Raw genomic sequence first — 21565 nt, 5'->3', positions numbered from 1 at the left:
TTATAGCACAAAAAATAAAAACCCACAGAGGTGATCAAATACTACCAAAAAATCTCTATTTGTGGGGGAAAAAAAGGACGTCAATTTTGTTTGGGTGCAACATTGCACGACCGCGCAATTGTCAGTTAAAGCGACGCAATGCCGAATTGCAAAAAGTGCTCTGGTCAGGAAGGGGGTAAAATCTTCCGGGGGTGAAGCGTGTTTATTTTTTTTTTTTTTTTCTATGAATCCTCCTCTTGCTCTTTTGCTGCTACTTATCCTCTCTTGTTAAAAGAAAAAAGCGGTGTCCTACCTGGTCCTTTTCAGCATCTGGGCAGTCTGGCTGTATAGGATGATCTATAATCTCTTCTTTTACTCAGTTGTTCAGCTTCACCTTTAGCCAGCAGGTTGGGTTGTTATTGACAGCGGCTTGTCTGCTGCCCTGGTGCTCACCGCTCTCGATGAACTGCACTACCCTACTCACTTATAGCATTTTTTTGTGAAAGTGTTTCTTTTTTTTTTCTTTTTTTTTTTTTTTCCATACAGAATTTGAAAATGAAAGATAACCCCATTGGTGTCTGTGGCCCCATTGCCACTGCTTTGGTGGTCATGGCAATTACCCCCCCACCAACCACCCCATCATTGGTGATCACTTGCCCAATTACACATTCCTGTGCTGCTCTACCCCAGTCCACAGGCCGGGGCTCTACCTTCCCTGTCTGAGTACAGTCTACTATCCTTCAGTGGCCTAGTGGAGAAACACAAGAATGTTCCGCCACCCCATTGCCACTCTGCTACCTAAATGGTGCCCAACAACTCACAGGCCACACACAGAGGACTGATGGGCTGCAAGAGATCTTTGGGCCACAATTTGGGCACCGGGGTTCTATACTGTCCTCTTCTGTTCTCGTACAGTTTACATGTTTTGTCCAAAATTTCTACTATTAACTTGTATACATGTAACTTATTCCTTGTCCTATTTAAATGAAAACTTTTAAATTTTTGTGAAATATTTAAAACATGTATATTAAATATATGTATATGGTTTTAAAACAATTTTAAAATTTTAATATATATCTTTATAAATAAATCTTTACTAAAAAAATTGTTTAGTATTGTTTTATACCACGACACCGGATCCCCTGAGCACTCCGGGATTTCTGTAGAGGGTGGGGGGAGGTTCTGCTCTGACTGAATTGTGTGTGTGTGTGTGTGTGTGAACACTGTTTTGCAAAGATAAGAATACACTTAAAACATTTGAAAAAGGAGACCAGAACTCTTCCAGGTAGACGGGATATAAGGACACATTTTATTGCAAAATTCCTCCTATTTACCAGGAAGAAAAAAAGAATCCACCTTTTTAAATGTATTTTTATTTTTGACCATAAAATGGAAAATGTACAAACTACCATTTATACAGAATAATTATTTTTTAAAGTGTTGTAGTTTTTACATTGGCCTCTCCAGTACAGATTGTGGGAACTGACTAGGCTCCGATTACTACTACCTATCCTGGAGGAGGAGGGGAGTCTGTACTCCGAGTTGCACTTTGAACTGAAGGTTCTTCCGAACAGCAGATGATGATTACCTGTTAGAAAAGCGTCTTCTGTGCTCCTCTCTGGTTTAGTTTCACTTCATCTTTTGGAGCCAGGCTATCCTGACTTTTAAGGCATAAGCTCCACCAACTGCCATTCTTTCGAGAGCTCTGACTGGCCAATCGGGAAAGCTCATTGAACAGTTGAATGGCAGTTGGTGGAGTTTAGCCATAGAGTCCAGGAAAGTCAGGCCACAGTAAAAGTGAAACTAAATCAGAGTGGAGCACAGATGTTACATTTCTGGTAATACCCGTCCTCTTGTTCTGCTGAGCTCTAGGCAGGACTTTCTGTTTTTAAGAGGTTTAAAGCCAAAATCCAAACACAACAAACACCCCCTAACTGTGCTTTTTGTGTCTCAATGGGAATGTAGGAGCAACAAATCAGAAACTGAACATCACAAAGATGTAGAAAGGAGGGAGTTTTACACTATGATTGCAGCACTTATTACAATTTTGAATGCATCATAAAATATATTTTTTATATAGAAATTATGGGATACTGAACATTCATCAATAAAGTGACACTAAACAATATTCTTATTAAAAAAAAAATAAATCCATAAACCTTCTCTACTTACTGGCCTTATAATCCTTGTTACATCCTCCAAGAGCTCCTGAACCTCTCATTTTCCACCCACTCACTTCCATGTATTTGAAAAAAAGCAGTGCATGTTAGTTGTGGTCATATACACTGCTCTATGCACCCTATAAATCCCATAGACCATCCCCAGGAGCTTAGAGAGTGTCTACATACAATGGAAGCATGGAGAATGAATATAGTCACTAACCGGAAGAAAGGGGATTTGGAGGAGAGCAGTAGAAGGAACTTTTTTTGAGTTAAGATTTTCTTTAGTAGTTTAGTGTCTCTTGAATGGTGTCACCAGATTTGTGTTGTCTGCTGAATTCCTAAGTGTATCCATCCCTCTTTATATATTAGGGAAGGCTTGAAAGTTTGTATTTACCAGTCTGATCTCCTCGTACATACAGGGCTTGGTGACCCCCATTAGTCATTCATCGATGTATGGTGAGGAATGAGTTTTCCAGTGCTTGGGTATGAATCATGATTTATTATCATTAATCAGACATGGAAGCACTGATCGTTTTATATTTATAAATGGATATGTATTACGTACAGAATGGCCCCGGGGTCTCTGGGTAGGGAGACAGAGGTCACTTCCCTGATCAGCAATAGTTTTGCCCAAATCCAATTTATATGGAGACATTGCCACCAGATCTAAAAGGTGCCCATCCCTCTGCCACCTATCCAGTACAAGGGGGGATGCACCTGCTTCTCATTTGTGTATTTCTATAGGAAGTTTTGTCCTTCTGTGTTATGAGCCTGAAGTTGCTTTCCGCTGTGAAGGATAGAAGACATGGACCAGCCTAGTCATTTTCTCTTTTTGAGCTGTATGAATATCCTGTAACAAATTCTTCTATTCAGACATATAACTGGGTGGACCCCCTGTCAATTTTTACCATCTGAGTACCGTTGGGGAGATTTCTCTTTTAACCCCTTCAGATCCGTGCTATAGCCAAATGACAACTACAGCGCGGATCTGCTTTGCCGGGAGGGTGTCAATAGATGTCCTTCCCTTTGCAAGCTGGCCACGCCTCCCTGAAGGGCGCACACTGTGATCACCCGAGTCAATGAGACTCGGGTGATCACAGATCGGAGTAAGGGGTCTATCCCGACCCCTTACAATGTGATCAGGTGTCAGCCAATGACAGCTGATCACGTGATGTAAACAGAAGATCGCTATTTTTTTTTTTTTCCTCACGCTGATAGCGTGAGGAGAAAAAAAAAGCCCATCACCGGCTTCTGTTGAAGGGACATCGGTCGCAATGAGGAAGAGGTGAAGCAGCCTCATATGTGCTCACCAGTACCGCCTGCCAGTGTCACGAATCAGTGCCCACCAGTACATAAGTGAAAGCAATCAGTGCCACCTATCAATGCCCACCAGTGGTGCCAATCAGTGCCACCTAGCAGTGCTGCCTATCAGTACCACCCACCAATGCCACCTATCAGTGCCCACCAGTGCCACCTTATCAGTGCCCATCAATGCAGCTTATTGGTGCCCATCAGTTTAGCCTCATCAGCGTACATCAATGTAGGAGAAAAATTACCCGTTTGCAAAATTTTAATAAAATATAAAACTGTTTTGTTTTTTTTTTTTAATTCAGTCCTTTTTAATTTGTTTAAAAAAAAATAAAAAACCCAGAGGTGATCAAATACCACCAAAAGAAAGTTGAATAAAATATAAGTGAAAAATACCACTCAACCTGCGCAAATGGTAATGAATAAACAATAATGTGGGAGCAGCTCGTTGTAAGCAGATATGTAAATGGAGAAGATCATTAATAAAATTTACCATAGCCAAAAAGTTCCTTATTGAGGCATTAGAATTGGCAAGGTCTAATAATTATTTTTGGCATGAGGGATCGTGCTATAAACAGGTCAAGGGAGTGGCTATGAGAGCCAAGTATGCTCCCAGTGTAGCAAATATACTCATGAGCCAATGGGAAGAGCATTTATATTTGGAGTTCCCATACCTGAAATATCTTTATATAAAAGGTACATTGATGACATTAGTATTCTTTGGGACGGTACAGTGGAAACACTGGTAACCTCAACCATATCTACGGGCTAAAATGCACAGGCAGTTGGAAATTAAATGAAATCAGTTTCCTCAATTTGGTCTTGGTGAAGGCAAATGGTTGCATTCATACCAAGACCTATTTCAAGGGCACTGACAGAAATAGTGATATGCTCACAGCCAGCTGTCACCATCCCAGGTGCTTAGGAGGGGTTCCTAAGGGCCAGCTGATGAGGATTAGATGAAACTGCCATAATTTGTCTGATTATTTACATCAGTCAGACATTGTGGTTGATAAATTTAAAGGAAAAGGTTACAGAGATCGGGATCTTACGTCTATCCACACAGAGGTGATGGAGATGGACAGAAAATCACTTCTGGAGGACAGACCCAAAAAGAAATTAGATTTACAGTTCATACCTTTTTTGACTAATTTTAGTAGAGCTTACAAAAGTCTGGAGAAAATAGTTATGAAACATTGGCCACTACTATTGAGAGACAGGAAATTGTCAACATTTATACCCAATCACCCAAATTTCATATATCGACGGGCACCTAATTTGAGGAACAGATTGGCCCTCCAATGTACTCAACCTCCCAAAGAAAGTTGGTACTTTTTTGGATTTAACAGGATTTTATTATTGTAAAAAGTGTAAAGCGTGCAAATTAATGAGGAAAAATGATAGAAAAGTATTAAAATTTACATCTTTTAGCACAGGGAGTGAATATAAAATTGAGAAGTTTATCACTTGTAAATCCACCCACATTACTTATCTTATTTGCCCTTCAATACATGGGGCGCACTAAAGGAATTTATGCACCCGTATTAATGAGCATTTAAATCATATTAAAAATAGGTACCCAAAACAAAGCCTTTCAGACCGTTTTAGGATTTACCACAATAAGGATCCCAGTGTGGCCAAATTCTTTGGGATAAATAAAATAGACATTGATTGGAGAGGAGGAAATATGATTCAGAGAATATCAAAAAATGAAACTGAATGGATTTATAAATTAAACACACTTACACCTGCGGGAATCAATTGATTTAAATTATTTAATTACTAGGAATCATGTCTGTTGTTTTTTCTTTGTACTTGATTTGATTGTAGCCGTATTAGTGCAATTGTGACAGAGAAAATTGAGTACTGTCTGTGATACTTTTTTTATTTGCACTAACATACAATTTTTCAGGACACGCTTTCGGGGTATGTTCCCTTCTTCAAGGTCCACGCAGTATTGATTCACAAAGAAGTTGCAAGCGAGGATGAATTTGCACAGACATACCATCAAGGAACATAAAGAAGAGAGTTTATGCACACCTGTGGGACATCACTTCTCACAACCGGACCACACTATAGAAGACCTCAATGTTTTAGTTCTTAAAGGGAATTTCAGAACTATCCAGGAAAGGAAAACGTTTGAACTACGAATGATACTTCTTTTTGACACAAAAAATAATGGCCTGAATTTAGATATTGGTTTCCTTACACATTATGCTAAAGTTTTAAGACCCCCTCTGTGACTAGTATCCCCCCTCCCCCATCACTCTATAGCTCTCCCTCTGTCTTATCTCACTAACTCTGCTGCTATCTTTATTACCATTGATTTGTATGTGTTTGTTTTTCTCTTTTTTTTTCTTTAACATTCTGCTTAAAAATTTGTGATTCAATACTGCTTGGACCTTGAAGAAGGGGACATACCCCGAAAGCTTGTCCTGAAAAATTGTATGTTAGTGCAAATAAAAAAAGTATCACGGACAGTACTCAGTTTTTTCTTTGTAAAAGGCAAATCCAATCTGACTGAATCCTTTCCCCTTTTTTGCAACAAGATAGCTCCACACATATATATTTTTTTCTTTAGACAATATTTTTTTCTTTAGTCCATATACTTTCAACAACACCTACCGTCTGTTTTTTGGCCACAAGATGGCAGTGCTCTTTGATACAATTTAATGTTAAATTAAAATCTAATCTTTGTCCACAAGATGGCAGTGTTCTTTGATACAATATTTCCAATAAACGTAATGTCAATTTAAAATGTAATTTAATGAATTTGCTTCAAATTTTATCAATTTATTTTAATTTAATTTGTTTTTATAGTTTTTCTTTTTAATACTTTATGGTTTATATAGGTTTTTATGTCTTTTGAGTAAGGATTGATTCAGATTGGATATCCATAATTGACAGATTTGTATAAAAATGGAAGCGACGTGTCCGATCACATGACCCCAGAGCGTGCTGATGAAATGCGTAGGGTGGCTCGAACGTGATACATCACTTCCATCATGTAATGCAGCTTGGAATGCTAATGGCGTTTCCAACACATGGATGTGTTAGCTGCTAGGAACACTATGATTTTAAACTATTTTACTTGTTTCTCTTGGAATTTTTGGAATAAATTGTGACATACAGTACTTCATCATGGAAGCCCTATTCTTTTTTATTTCCCACTGAATCTTGGATACCTGCTGTGGCGATGGTAAATATGTATCTTGAGAATACCCACAAAACGTCCGGGACAATCTGCCGATTGAATCCCGTCTGACCATCCGTTCGGACCAGTGTTGTGGCTGTAAGGAATTTAGATCTGGATTGTTGTTTAAGCGCTTATGACTACCTGTGATGGGTGTCATGGGATTTTGGTGAGTAGGATGTGTGGCAGGTGGTGATGGTGGTGGAAAGATCCTTGCTATACCAGGACCCGGAAAAAATCACAGAGAATTAAATGAACTTTTTAAATATCATATATACTAAATTGTATATGAAATTGTATATGCACTTGATCACTTTAATATTGTGGTTATCACACACAATTCACACTACACATGGGTACCATTTGATGCTGAGTTTATATTTTGATTGTTGAGTTTGTTTTTGCTTCCGAGCACTTGCACTTTAAATTGCTTTGCATATATTCTAGAGAGACCACCAAAAGAAAGCTCTATTTGTGGGGAAAAATGATAAAAATATCATATGGGTACAGTGTTGCATGACAGCGCAATTGTCATTCAAAGAGTGACAGCGCTAAAAGCTGAAAATTGGTCTGGGCAGGAAGGGGGTTTAGGTGCCCAGTAAGCAAGTGGTTAATTCCTGTCCCATAGCGACAAGAAGTGAAGGCAATCCCTCCAAATTGGTCACCAGAACTAATGTCCCCATGGGTAGATTTCCATTCTGGGGGGGGTCACACACTGACAGGGCACCAGAGATCTAGGGTGACACCTGGGGTGAATCATTTTTCAATGTTCTCTTTTAATTTTTATTGTCTTATTTCTGAAAAAAATGCCAAGATAGTGAAATATCCACACTGGTGGGTCTTCCCTTGTAGTGGCAGTGACACCAAATGTGAGTACTCCCATTCACAGAGTGGGATGGAGGAGAGGTGGGCAGAGCTGCTTTCCTTCTGGAAAAGAGACCAATGCCTGCAGATGGAAGGGGGGGTGACCAGGCTGCATCAACTGTCCCTTAATTATATTGTCTATGTTTTTCCACCATTACCAAGTATTACCAGATATACTCACATATTGCCACAGTAGAATAAAAATGTATATTTCAGCTTACCAGTTCTTACAATCTGTGGCTGCATTAGTTTTCTTTTTTTCAGGCTAAGAACACTTTCATCGGTCATAGAAATTACCTGTTGATTATGCGGGAAATCCGGTGTTCTTGTCACTTTCCCTGATCTGGACTGAAATCTCAAACAATGTTATCATCCTTCTTAAGCTCTTTCAGTGGACTACAGAATTCCCCCATCACGTTATGAAGGGGAGGAGAGAGGGATGTGTTGTCACCCTAGGACAGGAAGTGTGTTACTGGCAGGATCACCAGGTGAAAATAAAGGAAATGAAAAAGGAACAAATGACAGGTGAGCTGTAATATATTTTGTTTTGTTGGGACTATTCCAGATGTGACATCGCGATAGATGAAAAAATATGCAGACATAGTTCATGCTCCATAGATTTTTATTTCACGGATTAGTTGCCCAGCAGAAAGAGAAAAAAATTAGCGAATCAAAGAATGTATTTCTGAGTGTAAATAGAAGTAATTCCAGAGAAATCATACTGATTATAGAAGTACAACTCTCCATACATTTTAATTTACATTGGTTATACAAACAGTTGCATAATATAGAAAATGTATATATACAAAAAAAGTGCAGCGCTGGATGTCTACTCCACAGTAGACAATAAACTATACTAAAAGGCAAATAAGACCATGAAAAACTGGCAAATCGTGCACATGGTATAACTACTAATTAACCTAATAAGGATTAATGGATATTATCCATAGGTGAAAAATGGCAAACACCAATTCAAATTTTATAAATAACGTGCTTAATTATATTATAGTGTCCACAAATGCTTGAGTGAAAATTCTGCTGGGTAAATCCGTGACTTCCACCGCTGATAAAAACCGTCACCACAGAAAGATTAAAGGCTTACCAGACAGCCATTGAAAGACAGCATGAGATATCCTCCACTTTGGATGTTGTCCTCCCTGTGGATGGAATAATAAATTACTAATGCGCACAACCACCCTCTCAGAGGGTCCTAGGCAATGGAACGAAAGTAGAGAAGCTGCCAACATATGAGGTGGCCTCACCCACCCTAAAAAGTACCGTGATGATAATCAAAAGTATGTGGCGCTAATCTAAGTGTACCAATAATATTAGAAAAAGCTCAAAATGCAATAAATCTCAATCCTTCCTGAATCAATAATCTTCAATCCTTCCTTAATGGGCAAGTGTACCACTCATGTTAGATCAAAGTCTCAAAATCCCTTAAAATCTCAATACTTCCTGAATAAACAATCTTCAATACTTTCTTAAATGGGCAATACTAACTTCTCCCATTAGGGGACAGCCAAACCAACTGAATAGTTAAAAGCTGGTTATCATTCCTAATAAAATTCACATAAATCATCCAATAAATATAATGTTCTTCAACCAAACTAAGTCGAAATTGTGATTACAGGTGATTAAACTTAATCATAATAATGAAATAAAATAAAAATAAAAAACAATCCTCAAAGTGTATCATACAAAGTACATAATTTTCCTCACCATAATAAGTGAAAATTAAAAATTAAAAATTGTTGCACAAAATAGGTAATATTGGTGACTAGATTGCTGCCAAAGCAAACAACTTAACTCTATATCACATATATAAACAAACGTGACCAAGTGCAAAAAAACAGTGACATATGTGCAAAATCATGCGTATAAAATGAACTTGCGACTCTGAAATAAATCACCAACAAACTCTCCCACCTAGAAATATTCCTTATAAAATACAGGGGGTCCCCTAGTTACAAACATCCAACTTACAAACGACTCCTACTTACAAACGGGGGGAGACAACAGGAAGTGAGAGGAAATCTACCCCTAGGAAGGGAAATTCACTCCTGTAAGATCTATTATGGGGAAAAGGTACCTCCACTGATGCTTTATCACCAAGACTTGTTTCCACAACAACCCAAAATTTTCAAAATCCAATTGTCATTGGGACAGAAAGTGAGGTGAAATCTTCTGAAGAGGAGCACAGACAGCAAAACAAATGTTAAAGGGGTGATAACCCTTTCCTATGCTATCCAAAAAGCTTAAAAATAGTTTTTTTTGGCTGGAGCTACACTTAAAAAATGTACCTGTTCCGACTTACAAACAGATTCAACTTAAGAACAAACCTACAGTCCCTAACTTGTTTGTAACCCGGGGACCCCCTGTAGAAAGAACTGTGACATAAATGTGATCAAGTCCAAACAGCTATTGCTTCATGCAATGTGATTCATAATGTCCATACAGATGATTAATCATGACGTGCCAGTGAGGTGACTATGTGCTGGATTCCTTCTCTTTGAACAACTGGTGCAGCACACAAGTGTTTCCCCCAGCCTCTCACCTTAATCAGCGGCCCCCAATGGGCCAAATCAAGCAGATGATTAATATTTCTCTGTGAGGGATGATGATGATCCAACAGCTGTCCCCCTCTTCCCAAGGGGTGTGCGTGTGTCAAACTTTTCCTCCTGATCACCAACGCTCACACAAACCCCAGCATGATAATGAGGAAGAAGGAGAGGCTTCCATAGTGAAGTATTTCAATACAGGTTTATTAATAAAACGTAGTAACTTACATTAAAAACAGGAACTGTCAGCAAGAGTACAGCAGAGACAATAGGGCTTCCGGGTACGGCCGTCCCCGGGAAGCGTCGGCACCTGGCTCCTCCTACCCTGACACGTTGCGTCACAGCACGTGACTTTATCAAAGGGATGAGGAGTCCGGTGCCTGTTAGCCAGCTTATGTAAGCGCCGCCGTCATGGCAACGATGTAAACATTGTTAAGAATCGGCTCATCCATATGTAAAAACTTGCTCCAATACATGCTAGTGGCAATACCTTAATAATACTGCTTCATACATAAATAACAAACTGGGGAATTCATTAAACAGTATTAAAACCGATATACTAAACTAAAAATTGTGTATTAAAAAATCAATCAATATTAGCTGTTACATTACTTTCACTTATGCCATCTAGTGGTGAAATATAGCAATGACAGCTGATAAATGATTACTACATCCAGCAGGAAATTATGAGTGTGTTGCACAAATCGAATGGGGAAAATTAATAGCTAGGGGGTGTCTTATCACTTGTGGCATCTACTGGTGACTTAGACCATGGCATCTAATAGATAATTGGATTACCTCACAGGAAGAAAGGCATAATCAGCTAAAAATAAGGGTAATATATACCTCTCCACCTAAAATCTTAATACATATAATGGACACAATAAAACAAATGTTTTGCCAGATATTTAAACACGGCAATATCTATCAAAATTCTTCTAGGTCATAGTTTGATCTTCAACTCAATGTTAATCAAGAAATTTGCTGATTGGATCAAAACTCCCTAACCTGTGATCCAAAGTAGAAGAACACATTATGTCAAACATCTACTAAAATCATTAGTTAACTAATGATTTAGTAGATGTTTGACATAATGTGTTCTTCTACTTTGGATCACAGGTTAGGGAGTTTTGATCCAATCAGCAAATTTCTTGATTAACATTGAGTTGAAGATCAAACTATGACCTAGAAGAATTTTGATAGATATTGCCGTGTTTAAATATCTGGCAAAACATTTGTTTTATTGTGTCCATTATATGTATTAAGATTTTAGGTGGAGAGGTATATATTACCCTTATTTTTAGCTGATTATGCCTTTCTTCCTGTGAGGTAATCCAATTATCTATTAGATGCCATGGTCTAAGTCACCAGTAGATGCCACAAGTGATAAGACACCCCCTAGCTATTAATTTTCCCCATTCGATTTGTGCAACACACTCATAATTTCCTGCTGGATGTAGTAATCATTTATCAGCTGTCATTGCTATATTTCACCACTAGATGGCATAAGTGAAAGTAATGTAACAGCTAATATTGATTGATTTTTTAATACACAATTTTTAGTTTAGTATATCGGTTTTAATACTGTTTAATGAATTCCCCAGTTTGTTATTTATGTATGAAGCAGTATTATTAAGGTATTGCCACTAGCATGTATTGGAGCAAGTTTTTACATATGGATGAGCCGATTCTTAACAATGTTTACATCGTTGCCATGATGGCGGCGCTTACATAACCACTTGACGACCGCCTCACGCCGATGTACGTCGGCAAGGTGGCACGGACAGGCAAAATCACGTACATGTACGTGATTTGCCTTCCGCGGGTGGGGGGTCCGATCGGTCCCCCCCCCGGTGCCCGAGGCAGTCGCCATTTCTTCCCGGGCGATGAGAGGTGAGGGGGCGGCCATCCATTGTTGGCCACCCCCTCCCGATCGCTCCCGGCGAATGAAAATGCTTCCTTTCCCTCTGTAATGTAAACAGAGGGAAAGGAAGTGATGTCATCTCTCCTCGAGCCGGTCTTTTCGTCACCGCGCCGAGGAGAGAAGACATCCAAGTAAGTCTGCACAACACTACACTTACAGTAGAACACGCCAGGCACACTTGTCACCCCCAATCACCCCCCGATCACCCCCTGATCACCCCCCTGTACCCCCTGTCACTCTGACACCAATAGCATTTTTTTTTTTTTGCATTGGTGTCAGTTTGTGTCAGTTAAAATTTTTAGGGCAGTTAGGTTAGCCCCCTTTAGGTCTAGGGTCCCCCCCCTTAGGTCCAGGGTACCCCCCTAACCCCCCCTAATAAAAGTTAACCCCTTGATTACCCCCCGTCACCAGTGTCGCTAAGCGATCGTTTTTCTGATCGCTGTATTAGTGACACAGGTGACGCTAGTTAGGGAGGTAAGTATATAGGTTCGCTGTCAGTGTTTTATAGCGACAGGGACCTCCATATACTACCTGCTAAAGGTTTTAACCCCCTGATTGCCCCCTAGTTAACCCTTTCACCAGCGATCACCGTATAAGTGTTACGGGTGACGCTGGTTAGCTAGTTTGTTTTTTGTAGTTTATTACAGTTTATTACAGTTTATTATAGTTTATTATAGTTTTAGGGCACCCGCCGTTTATTACCCTATAAAGGTTTAACCCCCTAATTGCCCGGCGGTGATAGAAGTTAAGTTTTTAGGATCAGATAAGGTCTGCGTCGCCCCAGGCAGCGTCAGGTTAGCGCCAGTACCGCTAAAACCCACGCACGCAGCATACACCTCCCTTAGTGCTATAGTATCTGAGCGGATCGATATCTGATCCGATCAGATCTATACTCCCCAGCAGTTTAGGGTTCCCTGAAACGCAGTGTTAGCAGGATCAGCCCAGATACCTGCTAGCACCTGCGTTTTGCTCCTCGGCCCAGCCCTGCCCAGCCCACCCAAGTGCAGTATCGATCGATAACTGTCACTTACAAAACACTAAGCACACATAACTGCAGCGTTCGCAGAGTCAGGCCTGATCCCTGCGATCGCTAACAGTTTTTTGGTAGCGTTTTGATACAGTCGCCAACAGTCAGGAGCTTTTTTGCCTGTGAGTCTCACTAATGTACCTCTAAATTTAGAGCCCAAAATGGCAAATAGAAGGTACACTAGTGAAGAGGCCTACACGTTTCTGAGTATGACAGATAGTGAAGAGGAAGTCACTCATCTGTCAGATTCAGGCTCAGAATACGATCCTGTAGAGGACAGCAGCTCCATGACAGATAGCTCTGACGATGGAGTTGTGGTCCCTGCTAAGGTCAGGCGTACCAGACCCCGAACTTATTCTGTCCTTGAAGTGCAAGAACCGCAGGGCTCTCGTATGGAGCAGAGAAGTACTAGTGCCGCTACTCCTTCTGGTGAACTGGCAAGCACCAGCGGCCTAGTACACCCTGGTCGTACATCCAGCACTGCAGTATCACGTGGTGACGTGGCGAGTCCCATAAGTGCAGTTCAAGCTGGTGAGGTGGCAAGCACAAGTAGTGTCCCGCTGCCACCAAGAAGACAAAGACAGGCCCGTCGTGCCCATAGTGCCCTTCCTGCTGCATTCGCCAATCCGAATTGGGAACCTTCCACTTCTGCAGCACCCGTACTTCCCCCTTTCACTGGCCAACCCGGAATTCAGGTGGAAACAGTTGACTTTACGCCACTGGATTTTTATTCACTGTTTTTCACCGAAGATCTCTATAGATCTATTGTGGACCAAAGCAATTTATACGCTGGTCAACACATCGCCGCTAATCCCCAGTCCTCCCTTGCCAGAGATTGGAGACCAATTACGGTCTCCGAATTTAAGACCTTTCTGGGCCTTTCCCTCCTCATGGGGTTGAATAAAAAGAGTAAGTTGCGGTCATATTGGTCCACTGACCCAATTTACCATTCACCCTTGTTCTCTGCTTCCATGGCCAGGGCACGATACGAGCAGATTTTGCGGTTCATGCACTTCAACGACAATGAACTCTGTCGTCCTCGTGGAGACCCTGCATACGATCGGCTCTACAAAATTCGGCCCCTCGTAAACCACTTCAACCAACGTTTTGCAGACTTGTTTACCCCCCATCAAGTTGTCTGCGTTGATGAGTCCCTGATTAAGTTTTCTGGCCGCTTGTCATTCAAACAGTACCTTCCCAGCAAGCGTGCCAGATACGGGGTCAAGATGTATAAGCTCTGTGACAGGGCCACAGGCTATACATGTAGTTTTATGGTTTACGAGAGAAGAGATAGTCACGTAGAGCCGACAAACTGCCCTGACTACATAGGAAGCGCTGGCAAGATAGTGTGGGACTTGGTGTCACCCTTATTCGGAAAGGGGTACCACTTGTACGTGGACAATTATTATACGAGCGTGCCACTTTTTAGTCACTTGTTTGATCAGCAGATTGGAGCATGTGGCACCGTGCGACCTAATCGCCGGGGCTTTCCCCAGCGGCTTGTAGATTCCCGTCTTAGGCTGGGGGAGAGAGCCAGCTTGAAGTATAATAATTTGCTCGCTATGAAGTGGAGGGATAAGAAGAATGTTTTCGTTCTCACCTCCATTTCATGCAGACACGACGACCCAAATTTCTACGGCGACTGGTGTTGTGGAGAAACCCCTCTGTGTCCTCAAAGACCAGTTGTTGGCGCCGTACTTAGTTGCCCGTAAGTCCAGACGCTGGTACAAAAAAGTGTCTGTATACTTATTTCAATTGGCTTTGCTGAATGCTCATGTGCTATACAGAGCTTCAGGACAGACTGGATCCTTCCTTAAATTCCAGGAAGAGATCGTCAGAGCCCTTCTGTTTCCAGACGGTGCTCTACCTCACCTTCCCCAACCAAATGCAGTAAGCCGGCTGCATGAGCGGCATTTTCTTAATGCCATCCCGAGTACCCCTACCCAACGAGCCCCCCAAAAAAGATGTTGTGTCTGCAGCAAGCACGGATTTAGGCGTGACACCTGGTATTATTGTCCCTCCTGTCCTGGCAATCCTGGTCTTTGCATGGGTGAATGCTTTGAACGCTACCATACATTAGTTGAGTATTAGCGTAGGGTTCAGCACTGCACAGACTAGGCACACTAACACAGGGTCTCCCAAGATGCCATTGCATTTTGAGAGACCCAAACCTGGAACGAGTTACAAAAGTTAAAAGTTACTAAAAAAAAGTGTAAAAAAAAAAATTAAAAAAAATAAAAACACAAAAAAAAATATAAAATAAAAAAACCAAAAATAGTTGTTGTTTTATTGTTCTCTCTCTCTATTCTCTCTCTATTGTTCTTCTCTTTTTTACTCTATTCTATTCTGCAATGTTTTATTGTTATTATGTTTTACCATGTTTCCTTTTCAGATTTTTCATACTTTACCGTTTACTGTGTTTTGTTGGTAACCATTTTATTGTTTTCAGGTACGCCATTCAGTTGCAGCGCGGATTTATTTATCTTGACAGCAACAGCGTTTGCTCCCACGATACATAAAGCCGTGACTCCAGCGCTGTCGGAGGTGATTTCACCACCACAGTTATATACTTCAGCATATATGCCGAAGCGTGGGGGCAGCAGTGGGTGGAGGAGCAATTTGCTCCTGCCTTTTGCGGGAGGATGCCCCCATGCTTCGGCATATATATATTTTAGGCACAGGTTGCGTTAAATGTTTTATTTTTTACTATGTTTTTTTTTGTATTTGCTTTGCAGGTATGGTAAGTCTTACTGTTATACTGTAATGTTACTTTGTTTTATTGTTAACCATCATTTGCTTAGCAGGTACGCCATTCAGTTGCAGCGCAGATTTATTTATCTTGACAGCAACAGCGTTTGCTCCCACGATATATAAAGCCGTGACTCCAGCGCTGTCGGAGGTGATTTCACCACCACAGTTACATACTTCAGCATATATGCCGAAGCGTGGGGGCAGCAGTGGGTGGAGGAGCAATTTGCTCCTGCCTTTTGCGGGAGGATGCCCCCATGCTTCGGCATATATAAATGGTGCATGTATGCCCATCATTAGAAGTGGGTGGATGAAGGGAGGTATTCTAATGGTGGGCATACCCACCGATCAATATCTTTTTTTTCGTTCAGCCCACAGGCTGCATGAAAAAAAAGTTTACAATATATGCCTAACAAGGACCAGCAACGTACTGGTATGTTGCTGGACTTTGAGTGGTTATACCAGAATGATGCCTGCAGGTTTAGGTATCATCTTGGTATCATTCTTTTCAGCCAGCGGTCGGCTTTCATGTAAAAGCAATCCTAGCGGCTAATTAGCCTCTAGACTGCTTTTGCAAGCAGTGGGAGGGAATGCCCCCCCCTCCCCCACCGTCTTCCATGTTTTTCTCTGGCTTTCCTGTCCCAACAGGGAACCTGAAAATGCAGCCGGTGATTCAGCCAGCTGACCATAGAGCTGATCAGAGACCAGAATGGCTCCAAACATCTCTATGGCCTAAGAAACCGGAAGCTACGAGCATTTCATGACTTAGCTTTCGCCGAATGTAAACAGCGCCATTGGGAAATTGGGAAAGCATTTTATCACACCGATCTTGGTGTGGTCAGATGCTTTGAGGGCAGAGGAGAGATCTAGGGTCTAATAGAGCCCAATTTAAAAAAAAAAGAGTACCTGTCACTACCTATTGCTATCATAGGGGATATTTACATTCCCTGAGATAACAATAAAATTAATTAAAAAAAAATAAAAATGAAAGGAACAGTTTAAAAATAAGATAAAAAAGCAAAAAATTAATAAAGAAAAAAAAAAAAAAAAAAAAAGCACCCCTGTCCCCCCCTGCTCTCGCGCAAAGGCGAACGCAAGCGTCGGTCTGGCGTCAAATGTAAACAGCAATTGCACCATGCATGTGAGGTATCACCGCGAAGGACAGAACGAGGGCAGTAATTTTAGCAGTAGACCTCCTCTGTAAATCTAAAGTGGTAACCTGTAAAGGCTTTTAAAGGCTTTTAAAAATGTATTTATTTTGTCGCCGCTGCGCATTTGTTCGCAATTTTAAAGCATGTCATGTTTGGTATCCATGTACTCGGCCTAAGATCATCTTTTTTATTTCATCAAACATTTGGGCAATATAGTGTGTTTTAGTGCATTAAAATTTAAAAAAGTGTGTTTTTTCCCCAAAAAATGCGTTTGAAAAATCGCTGCGCAAATACTGTGTGAAAAAAAAATATGAAACACCCACCATTTTAATCTGTAGGGCATTTGCTTTAAAAAAAATATATAATGTTTGGGGGTTCAAAGTAATTTTCTTGCAAAAAAAAATTATTTTTTCATGTAATCAAAAAGTGTCAGAAAGGGCTTTGTCTTCAAGTGGTTAGAAGAGTGGGTGATGTGTGACATAAGCTTCTAAATGTTGTGCATAAAATGCCAGGACAGTTCAAACCCCCCCAAATGACCCCATTTTGGAAAGTAGACACCCCAAGCTATTTGCTGAGAGGCATGTCGAGTCCATGGAATATTTTATATTGTGACACAAGCTGCGGGAAAGAGACAAATCTTTTTTTTTTTTTTTTTTTTTTTTGCACAAAGATGTCACTAAATGATATATTGCTCAAACATGCCATGGGGATATGTGAAATTACACCCCAAAATACATTCTGTTGCTTCTCCTGAGTATGGGGATACCACATGTGTGGGACTTTTTGGGAGCCTAGCCGCGCACGGGACCCCGAAAACCAAGCCCCGCCTTCAGGCTTTCTAAGCGCGTAAATTTTTGATTTCACTCTTCACTGCCTATCACAGTTTCGGAGGCCATGGAATGCCCAGATGGCACAACCCCCCCCAAATGACCCCATTTTGGAAAATAGACACCCCAAGCTATTTGCTGAGAGGTATAGTGAGTATTTTGCAGACCTCACTTTTTGTCACAAACTTTCGAAAATTGAAAAAAGAAAAAAAAATACATTTTTCTTGTCTTTCTTCATTTTCAAAAACAAATGAGAGCTGCAAAATACTCACCATGCCTCTCAGCAAATAGCTTGGGGTGTCTACTTTCCAAAATGGGGTCATTTGGGGGGGGGGGTTTTGCCATCTTGGCATTTTATGGCCTTCAAAACTGTGATAGGTAGTGAGGAGTGGAATCACAACTTAACGCCCTTAGAAATACTGAAGCCGGTGCTTGGTTTTCGGGGCCCCGTATGCGGCTAGGCTCCCAAAAAGTCCCACACATGTGGTATGCCCATACTCAGGAGAAGCAGCAGAATATATTTTAGGGTGTAATTCCACATATGCCCATGGCATGTTTGAGCAATATATCATTTAGTGACAACTTTGTGCAAAAAAAAAAAAAAAAAATGTCACTTTCCCGCAACTTGTGTCAAAATATAAAATATTCCATGGACTCAACATGCCTCTCAGCAAATAGCTTGGGGTGTCTACTTTCCAAAATGGGGTCATTTGGGGGGGTTTTGTGCCATCTGGGCTTTTTATGGCCTTCAAAACTGTGATAGGCAGTGAGGAGTGAAATCACAACTTTACGCCCTTAGAAATCCTGAAGGCGGTGCTTGGTTTTCGGGGCCCCGTATGCGGCTAGGCTCCCAAAAAGTCCCACACATGTGGTATCCCCATACTCAGGAGAAGCAGCTAAATGTATTTTGGGGTGCAATTCCACATATGCCCATGGCCTGTGTGAGAAATATATCATTTAGTGACAACTTTGTGCAAAAAAAAAAAAAAATTGTCACTTTCCCGCAACTTGTGTCAAAAAATAAAATATTCCATGGACTCAACATGCCTCTCAGCAATTACCTTGGTGTGTCTACTTTCCAAAATGGGGTCATTTGGGGGGGTTTTGTGCCATCTTGGCATTTTATGGCCTTCAAAACTGTGATAGGAAGTGAGGAGTGAAATCAAAAATTTATGCCCTTAGAAATCCTGAAGGCGGTGCTTGGTTTTCGGGGCCCCGTACGCGGCTAGGCTCCCAAAAAGTCCTAAACATGTGGTATCCCCATACTCAGGAGAAGCAGCAGAATGTATTTTGGGGTGTAATTCCACATATGCCCATGGCATGTTTGAGCAATATATCATTTAGTGACAACTTTGTGCAAAAAAAAAAAAAAAGTGTTACTTTCCCGCAACTTGTGTCAAAATATAAAATATTCCATGGACTCAACATGCCTCTCAGCAAATAGTTTGGGGTGTCCACTTTCCAAAATGGGGTCATTTGGGGGGGGGTTTGTGCCATCTTGGCATTTTATGGCCTTCAAAACTGTGATAGGTAGTGAGGAGTCAAATCACAACATTACGCCCTTAGAAATCCTGAAGGTGGTGCTTGGTTTTCGGGGCCCCGTATGCGGCTAGGCTCCCAAAAAGTCCCACACATGTGGTATCCCCATACTCAGGAGAAGCAGCTAAATGTATTTTGGGGTGCAATTCCACATATGCCCATGGCCTGTGTGAGAAATATATCATTTAGTGACAACTTTGTGCAAAAAAAAAAAAAATTGTCACTTTCCCGCAACTTGTGTCAAAAAAGAAAGTATTCCATGGACTCAACATGCCTCTCAGCAAATAGCTTGGGGTGTCTACTTTCCAAAATGGGGTCATTTGGGGGGTTTTGTGCCATCTGGGCATTTTATGGCCTTCAAAACTGTGATAGGTAGTGAGGAATGAAATCAAAAATTTATGCCCTTAGAAATCCTGAAGGCGGTGATTGGTTTTCGGGGCCCCGTACGCGGCTAGGCTCCCAAAAAGTCCCACACATGTGGTATCCCCATACTCAGGAGAAGCAGCTGAATGTATTTTGGGGTGCAATTCCACATAGGCCCATGGCCTGTGTGAGCAATATATCATTTAGTGACAACTTTTTGTAAATATTTTTTTTTTTTTTTGTCATTATTCAATCACTTGGGACAAAAAAAATAAATATTCAATGGGTTCAACATGCCTCTCAGCAATTTCCTTGGGGTGTCTACTTTCCAAAATGGGGTCATTTGGGGGGGTTTTGTACTGCCCTGCCATTTTAGCACCTCATGAAATGACATAGGCAGTCATAAACTAAAAGCTGTGTAAATTCCAGAAAATGTACCCTAGTTTGTAGACGCTATAACTTTTGCGCAAACCAATAAATATATGCTTATTAACTTTTTTTTTACCAAAGACATGTGGCCGAATACATTTTGGCCTAAATGTATGACTAAAATTGAGTTTATTGGATTTTTTTTATAACAAAAAGTAGAAAATATCATTTTTTTTCAAAATTTTCGGTCTTTTTCCGTTTATAGCGCAAAAAATAAAAACGGCAGAGGTGATCAAATGCCATCAAAGGAAAGCTCTATTTGTGGGAAGAAAAGGACGCAAATTTTGTTTGGGTACAGCATTGCATGACCGCGCAATTAAAAGTTAAAGTGACGCAGTGCCAAATTGGAAAAAGACCTCTGGTCCTTAGGCAGCATAATGGTCCGGGGCTCAAGTGGATAAGCTGGCTAACAGGCACCGGACTCCTCATCCCTTTGATAAAGTCACGTGCTGTGACGCAACGCGTCAGCGTAGGAGGAGCCAGGTGCCGACGCTTCCCGGGGACGGCCGTTCCCGGAAGCCCTATTGTCTCTGCTGTACTCTTGCTGACAGTTCCTGTTTTTAATGTAAGTTACTACGTTTTATTAATAAACCTGTATTGAAATACTTCACTATGGAAGCCTCTCCTTCTTCCTCATTATCATGCTGGGGTTTGTGTGAGCATTGGTGATCAGGAGGAAAAGTTTGACACACGCACACCCCTTGGGAAGAGGGGGACAGCTGTTGGATCATCATCATCCCTCACAGAGAAATATTAATCATCTGCTTGATTTGGCCCATTGGGGGCCGCTGATTAAGGTGAGAGGCTGGGGGAAACACTTGTGTGCTGCACCAGTTGTCCAAAGAGAAGGAATCCAGCACATAGTCACCTCACTGGCACGTCATGATTAATCATCTGTATGGACATTATGAATCACATTGCATGAAGCAATAGCTGTTTGGACTTGATCACATTTATGTCACAGTTCTTTCTATGTTATAAGGAATATTTCTAGGTGGGAGAGTTTGTTGGTGATTTATTTCAGAGTCGCAAGTTCATTTTATACGCATGATTTTACACATATGTCACTGTTTTTTTGCACTTGGTCACGTTTGTTTATATATGTGATATAGAGTTAAGTTGTTTGCTTTGGCAGCAATCTAGTCACCAATATTACCTATTTTGTGCAACAATTTTTAATTTTTAATTTTCACTTATTATGGTGAGGAAAATTATGTACTTTGTATGATACACTTTGAGGATTGTTTTTTATTTTTATTTTATTTCATTATTATGATTAAGTTTAATCACCTGTAATCACAATTTCGACTTAGTTTGGTTGAAGAACATTATATTTATTGGATGATTTATGTGAATTTTATTAGGAATGATAACCAGCTTTTAACTATTCAGTTGGTTTGGCTGTCCCCTAATGGGAGAAGTTAGTATTGCCCATTTAAGGAAGTATTGAAGATTGTTTATTCAGGAAGTATTGAGTTTTTAAGGGATTT

Source organism: Aquarana catesbeiana, linkage group LG02 (genome assembly GCF_042186555.1).
Source record: "Aquarana catesbeiana isolate 2022-GZ linkage group LG02, ASM4218655v1, whole genome shotgun sequence".
Classification (NCBI taxonomy): Eukaryota; Metazoa; Chordata; class Amphibia; order Anura; family Ranidae; genus Aquarana; species Aquarana catesbeiana.
This window is presented reverse-complemented; position numbering follows the sequence as displayed.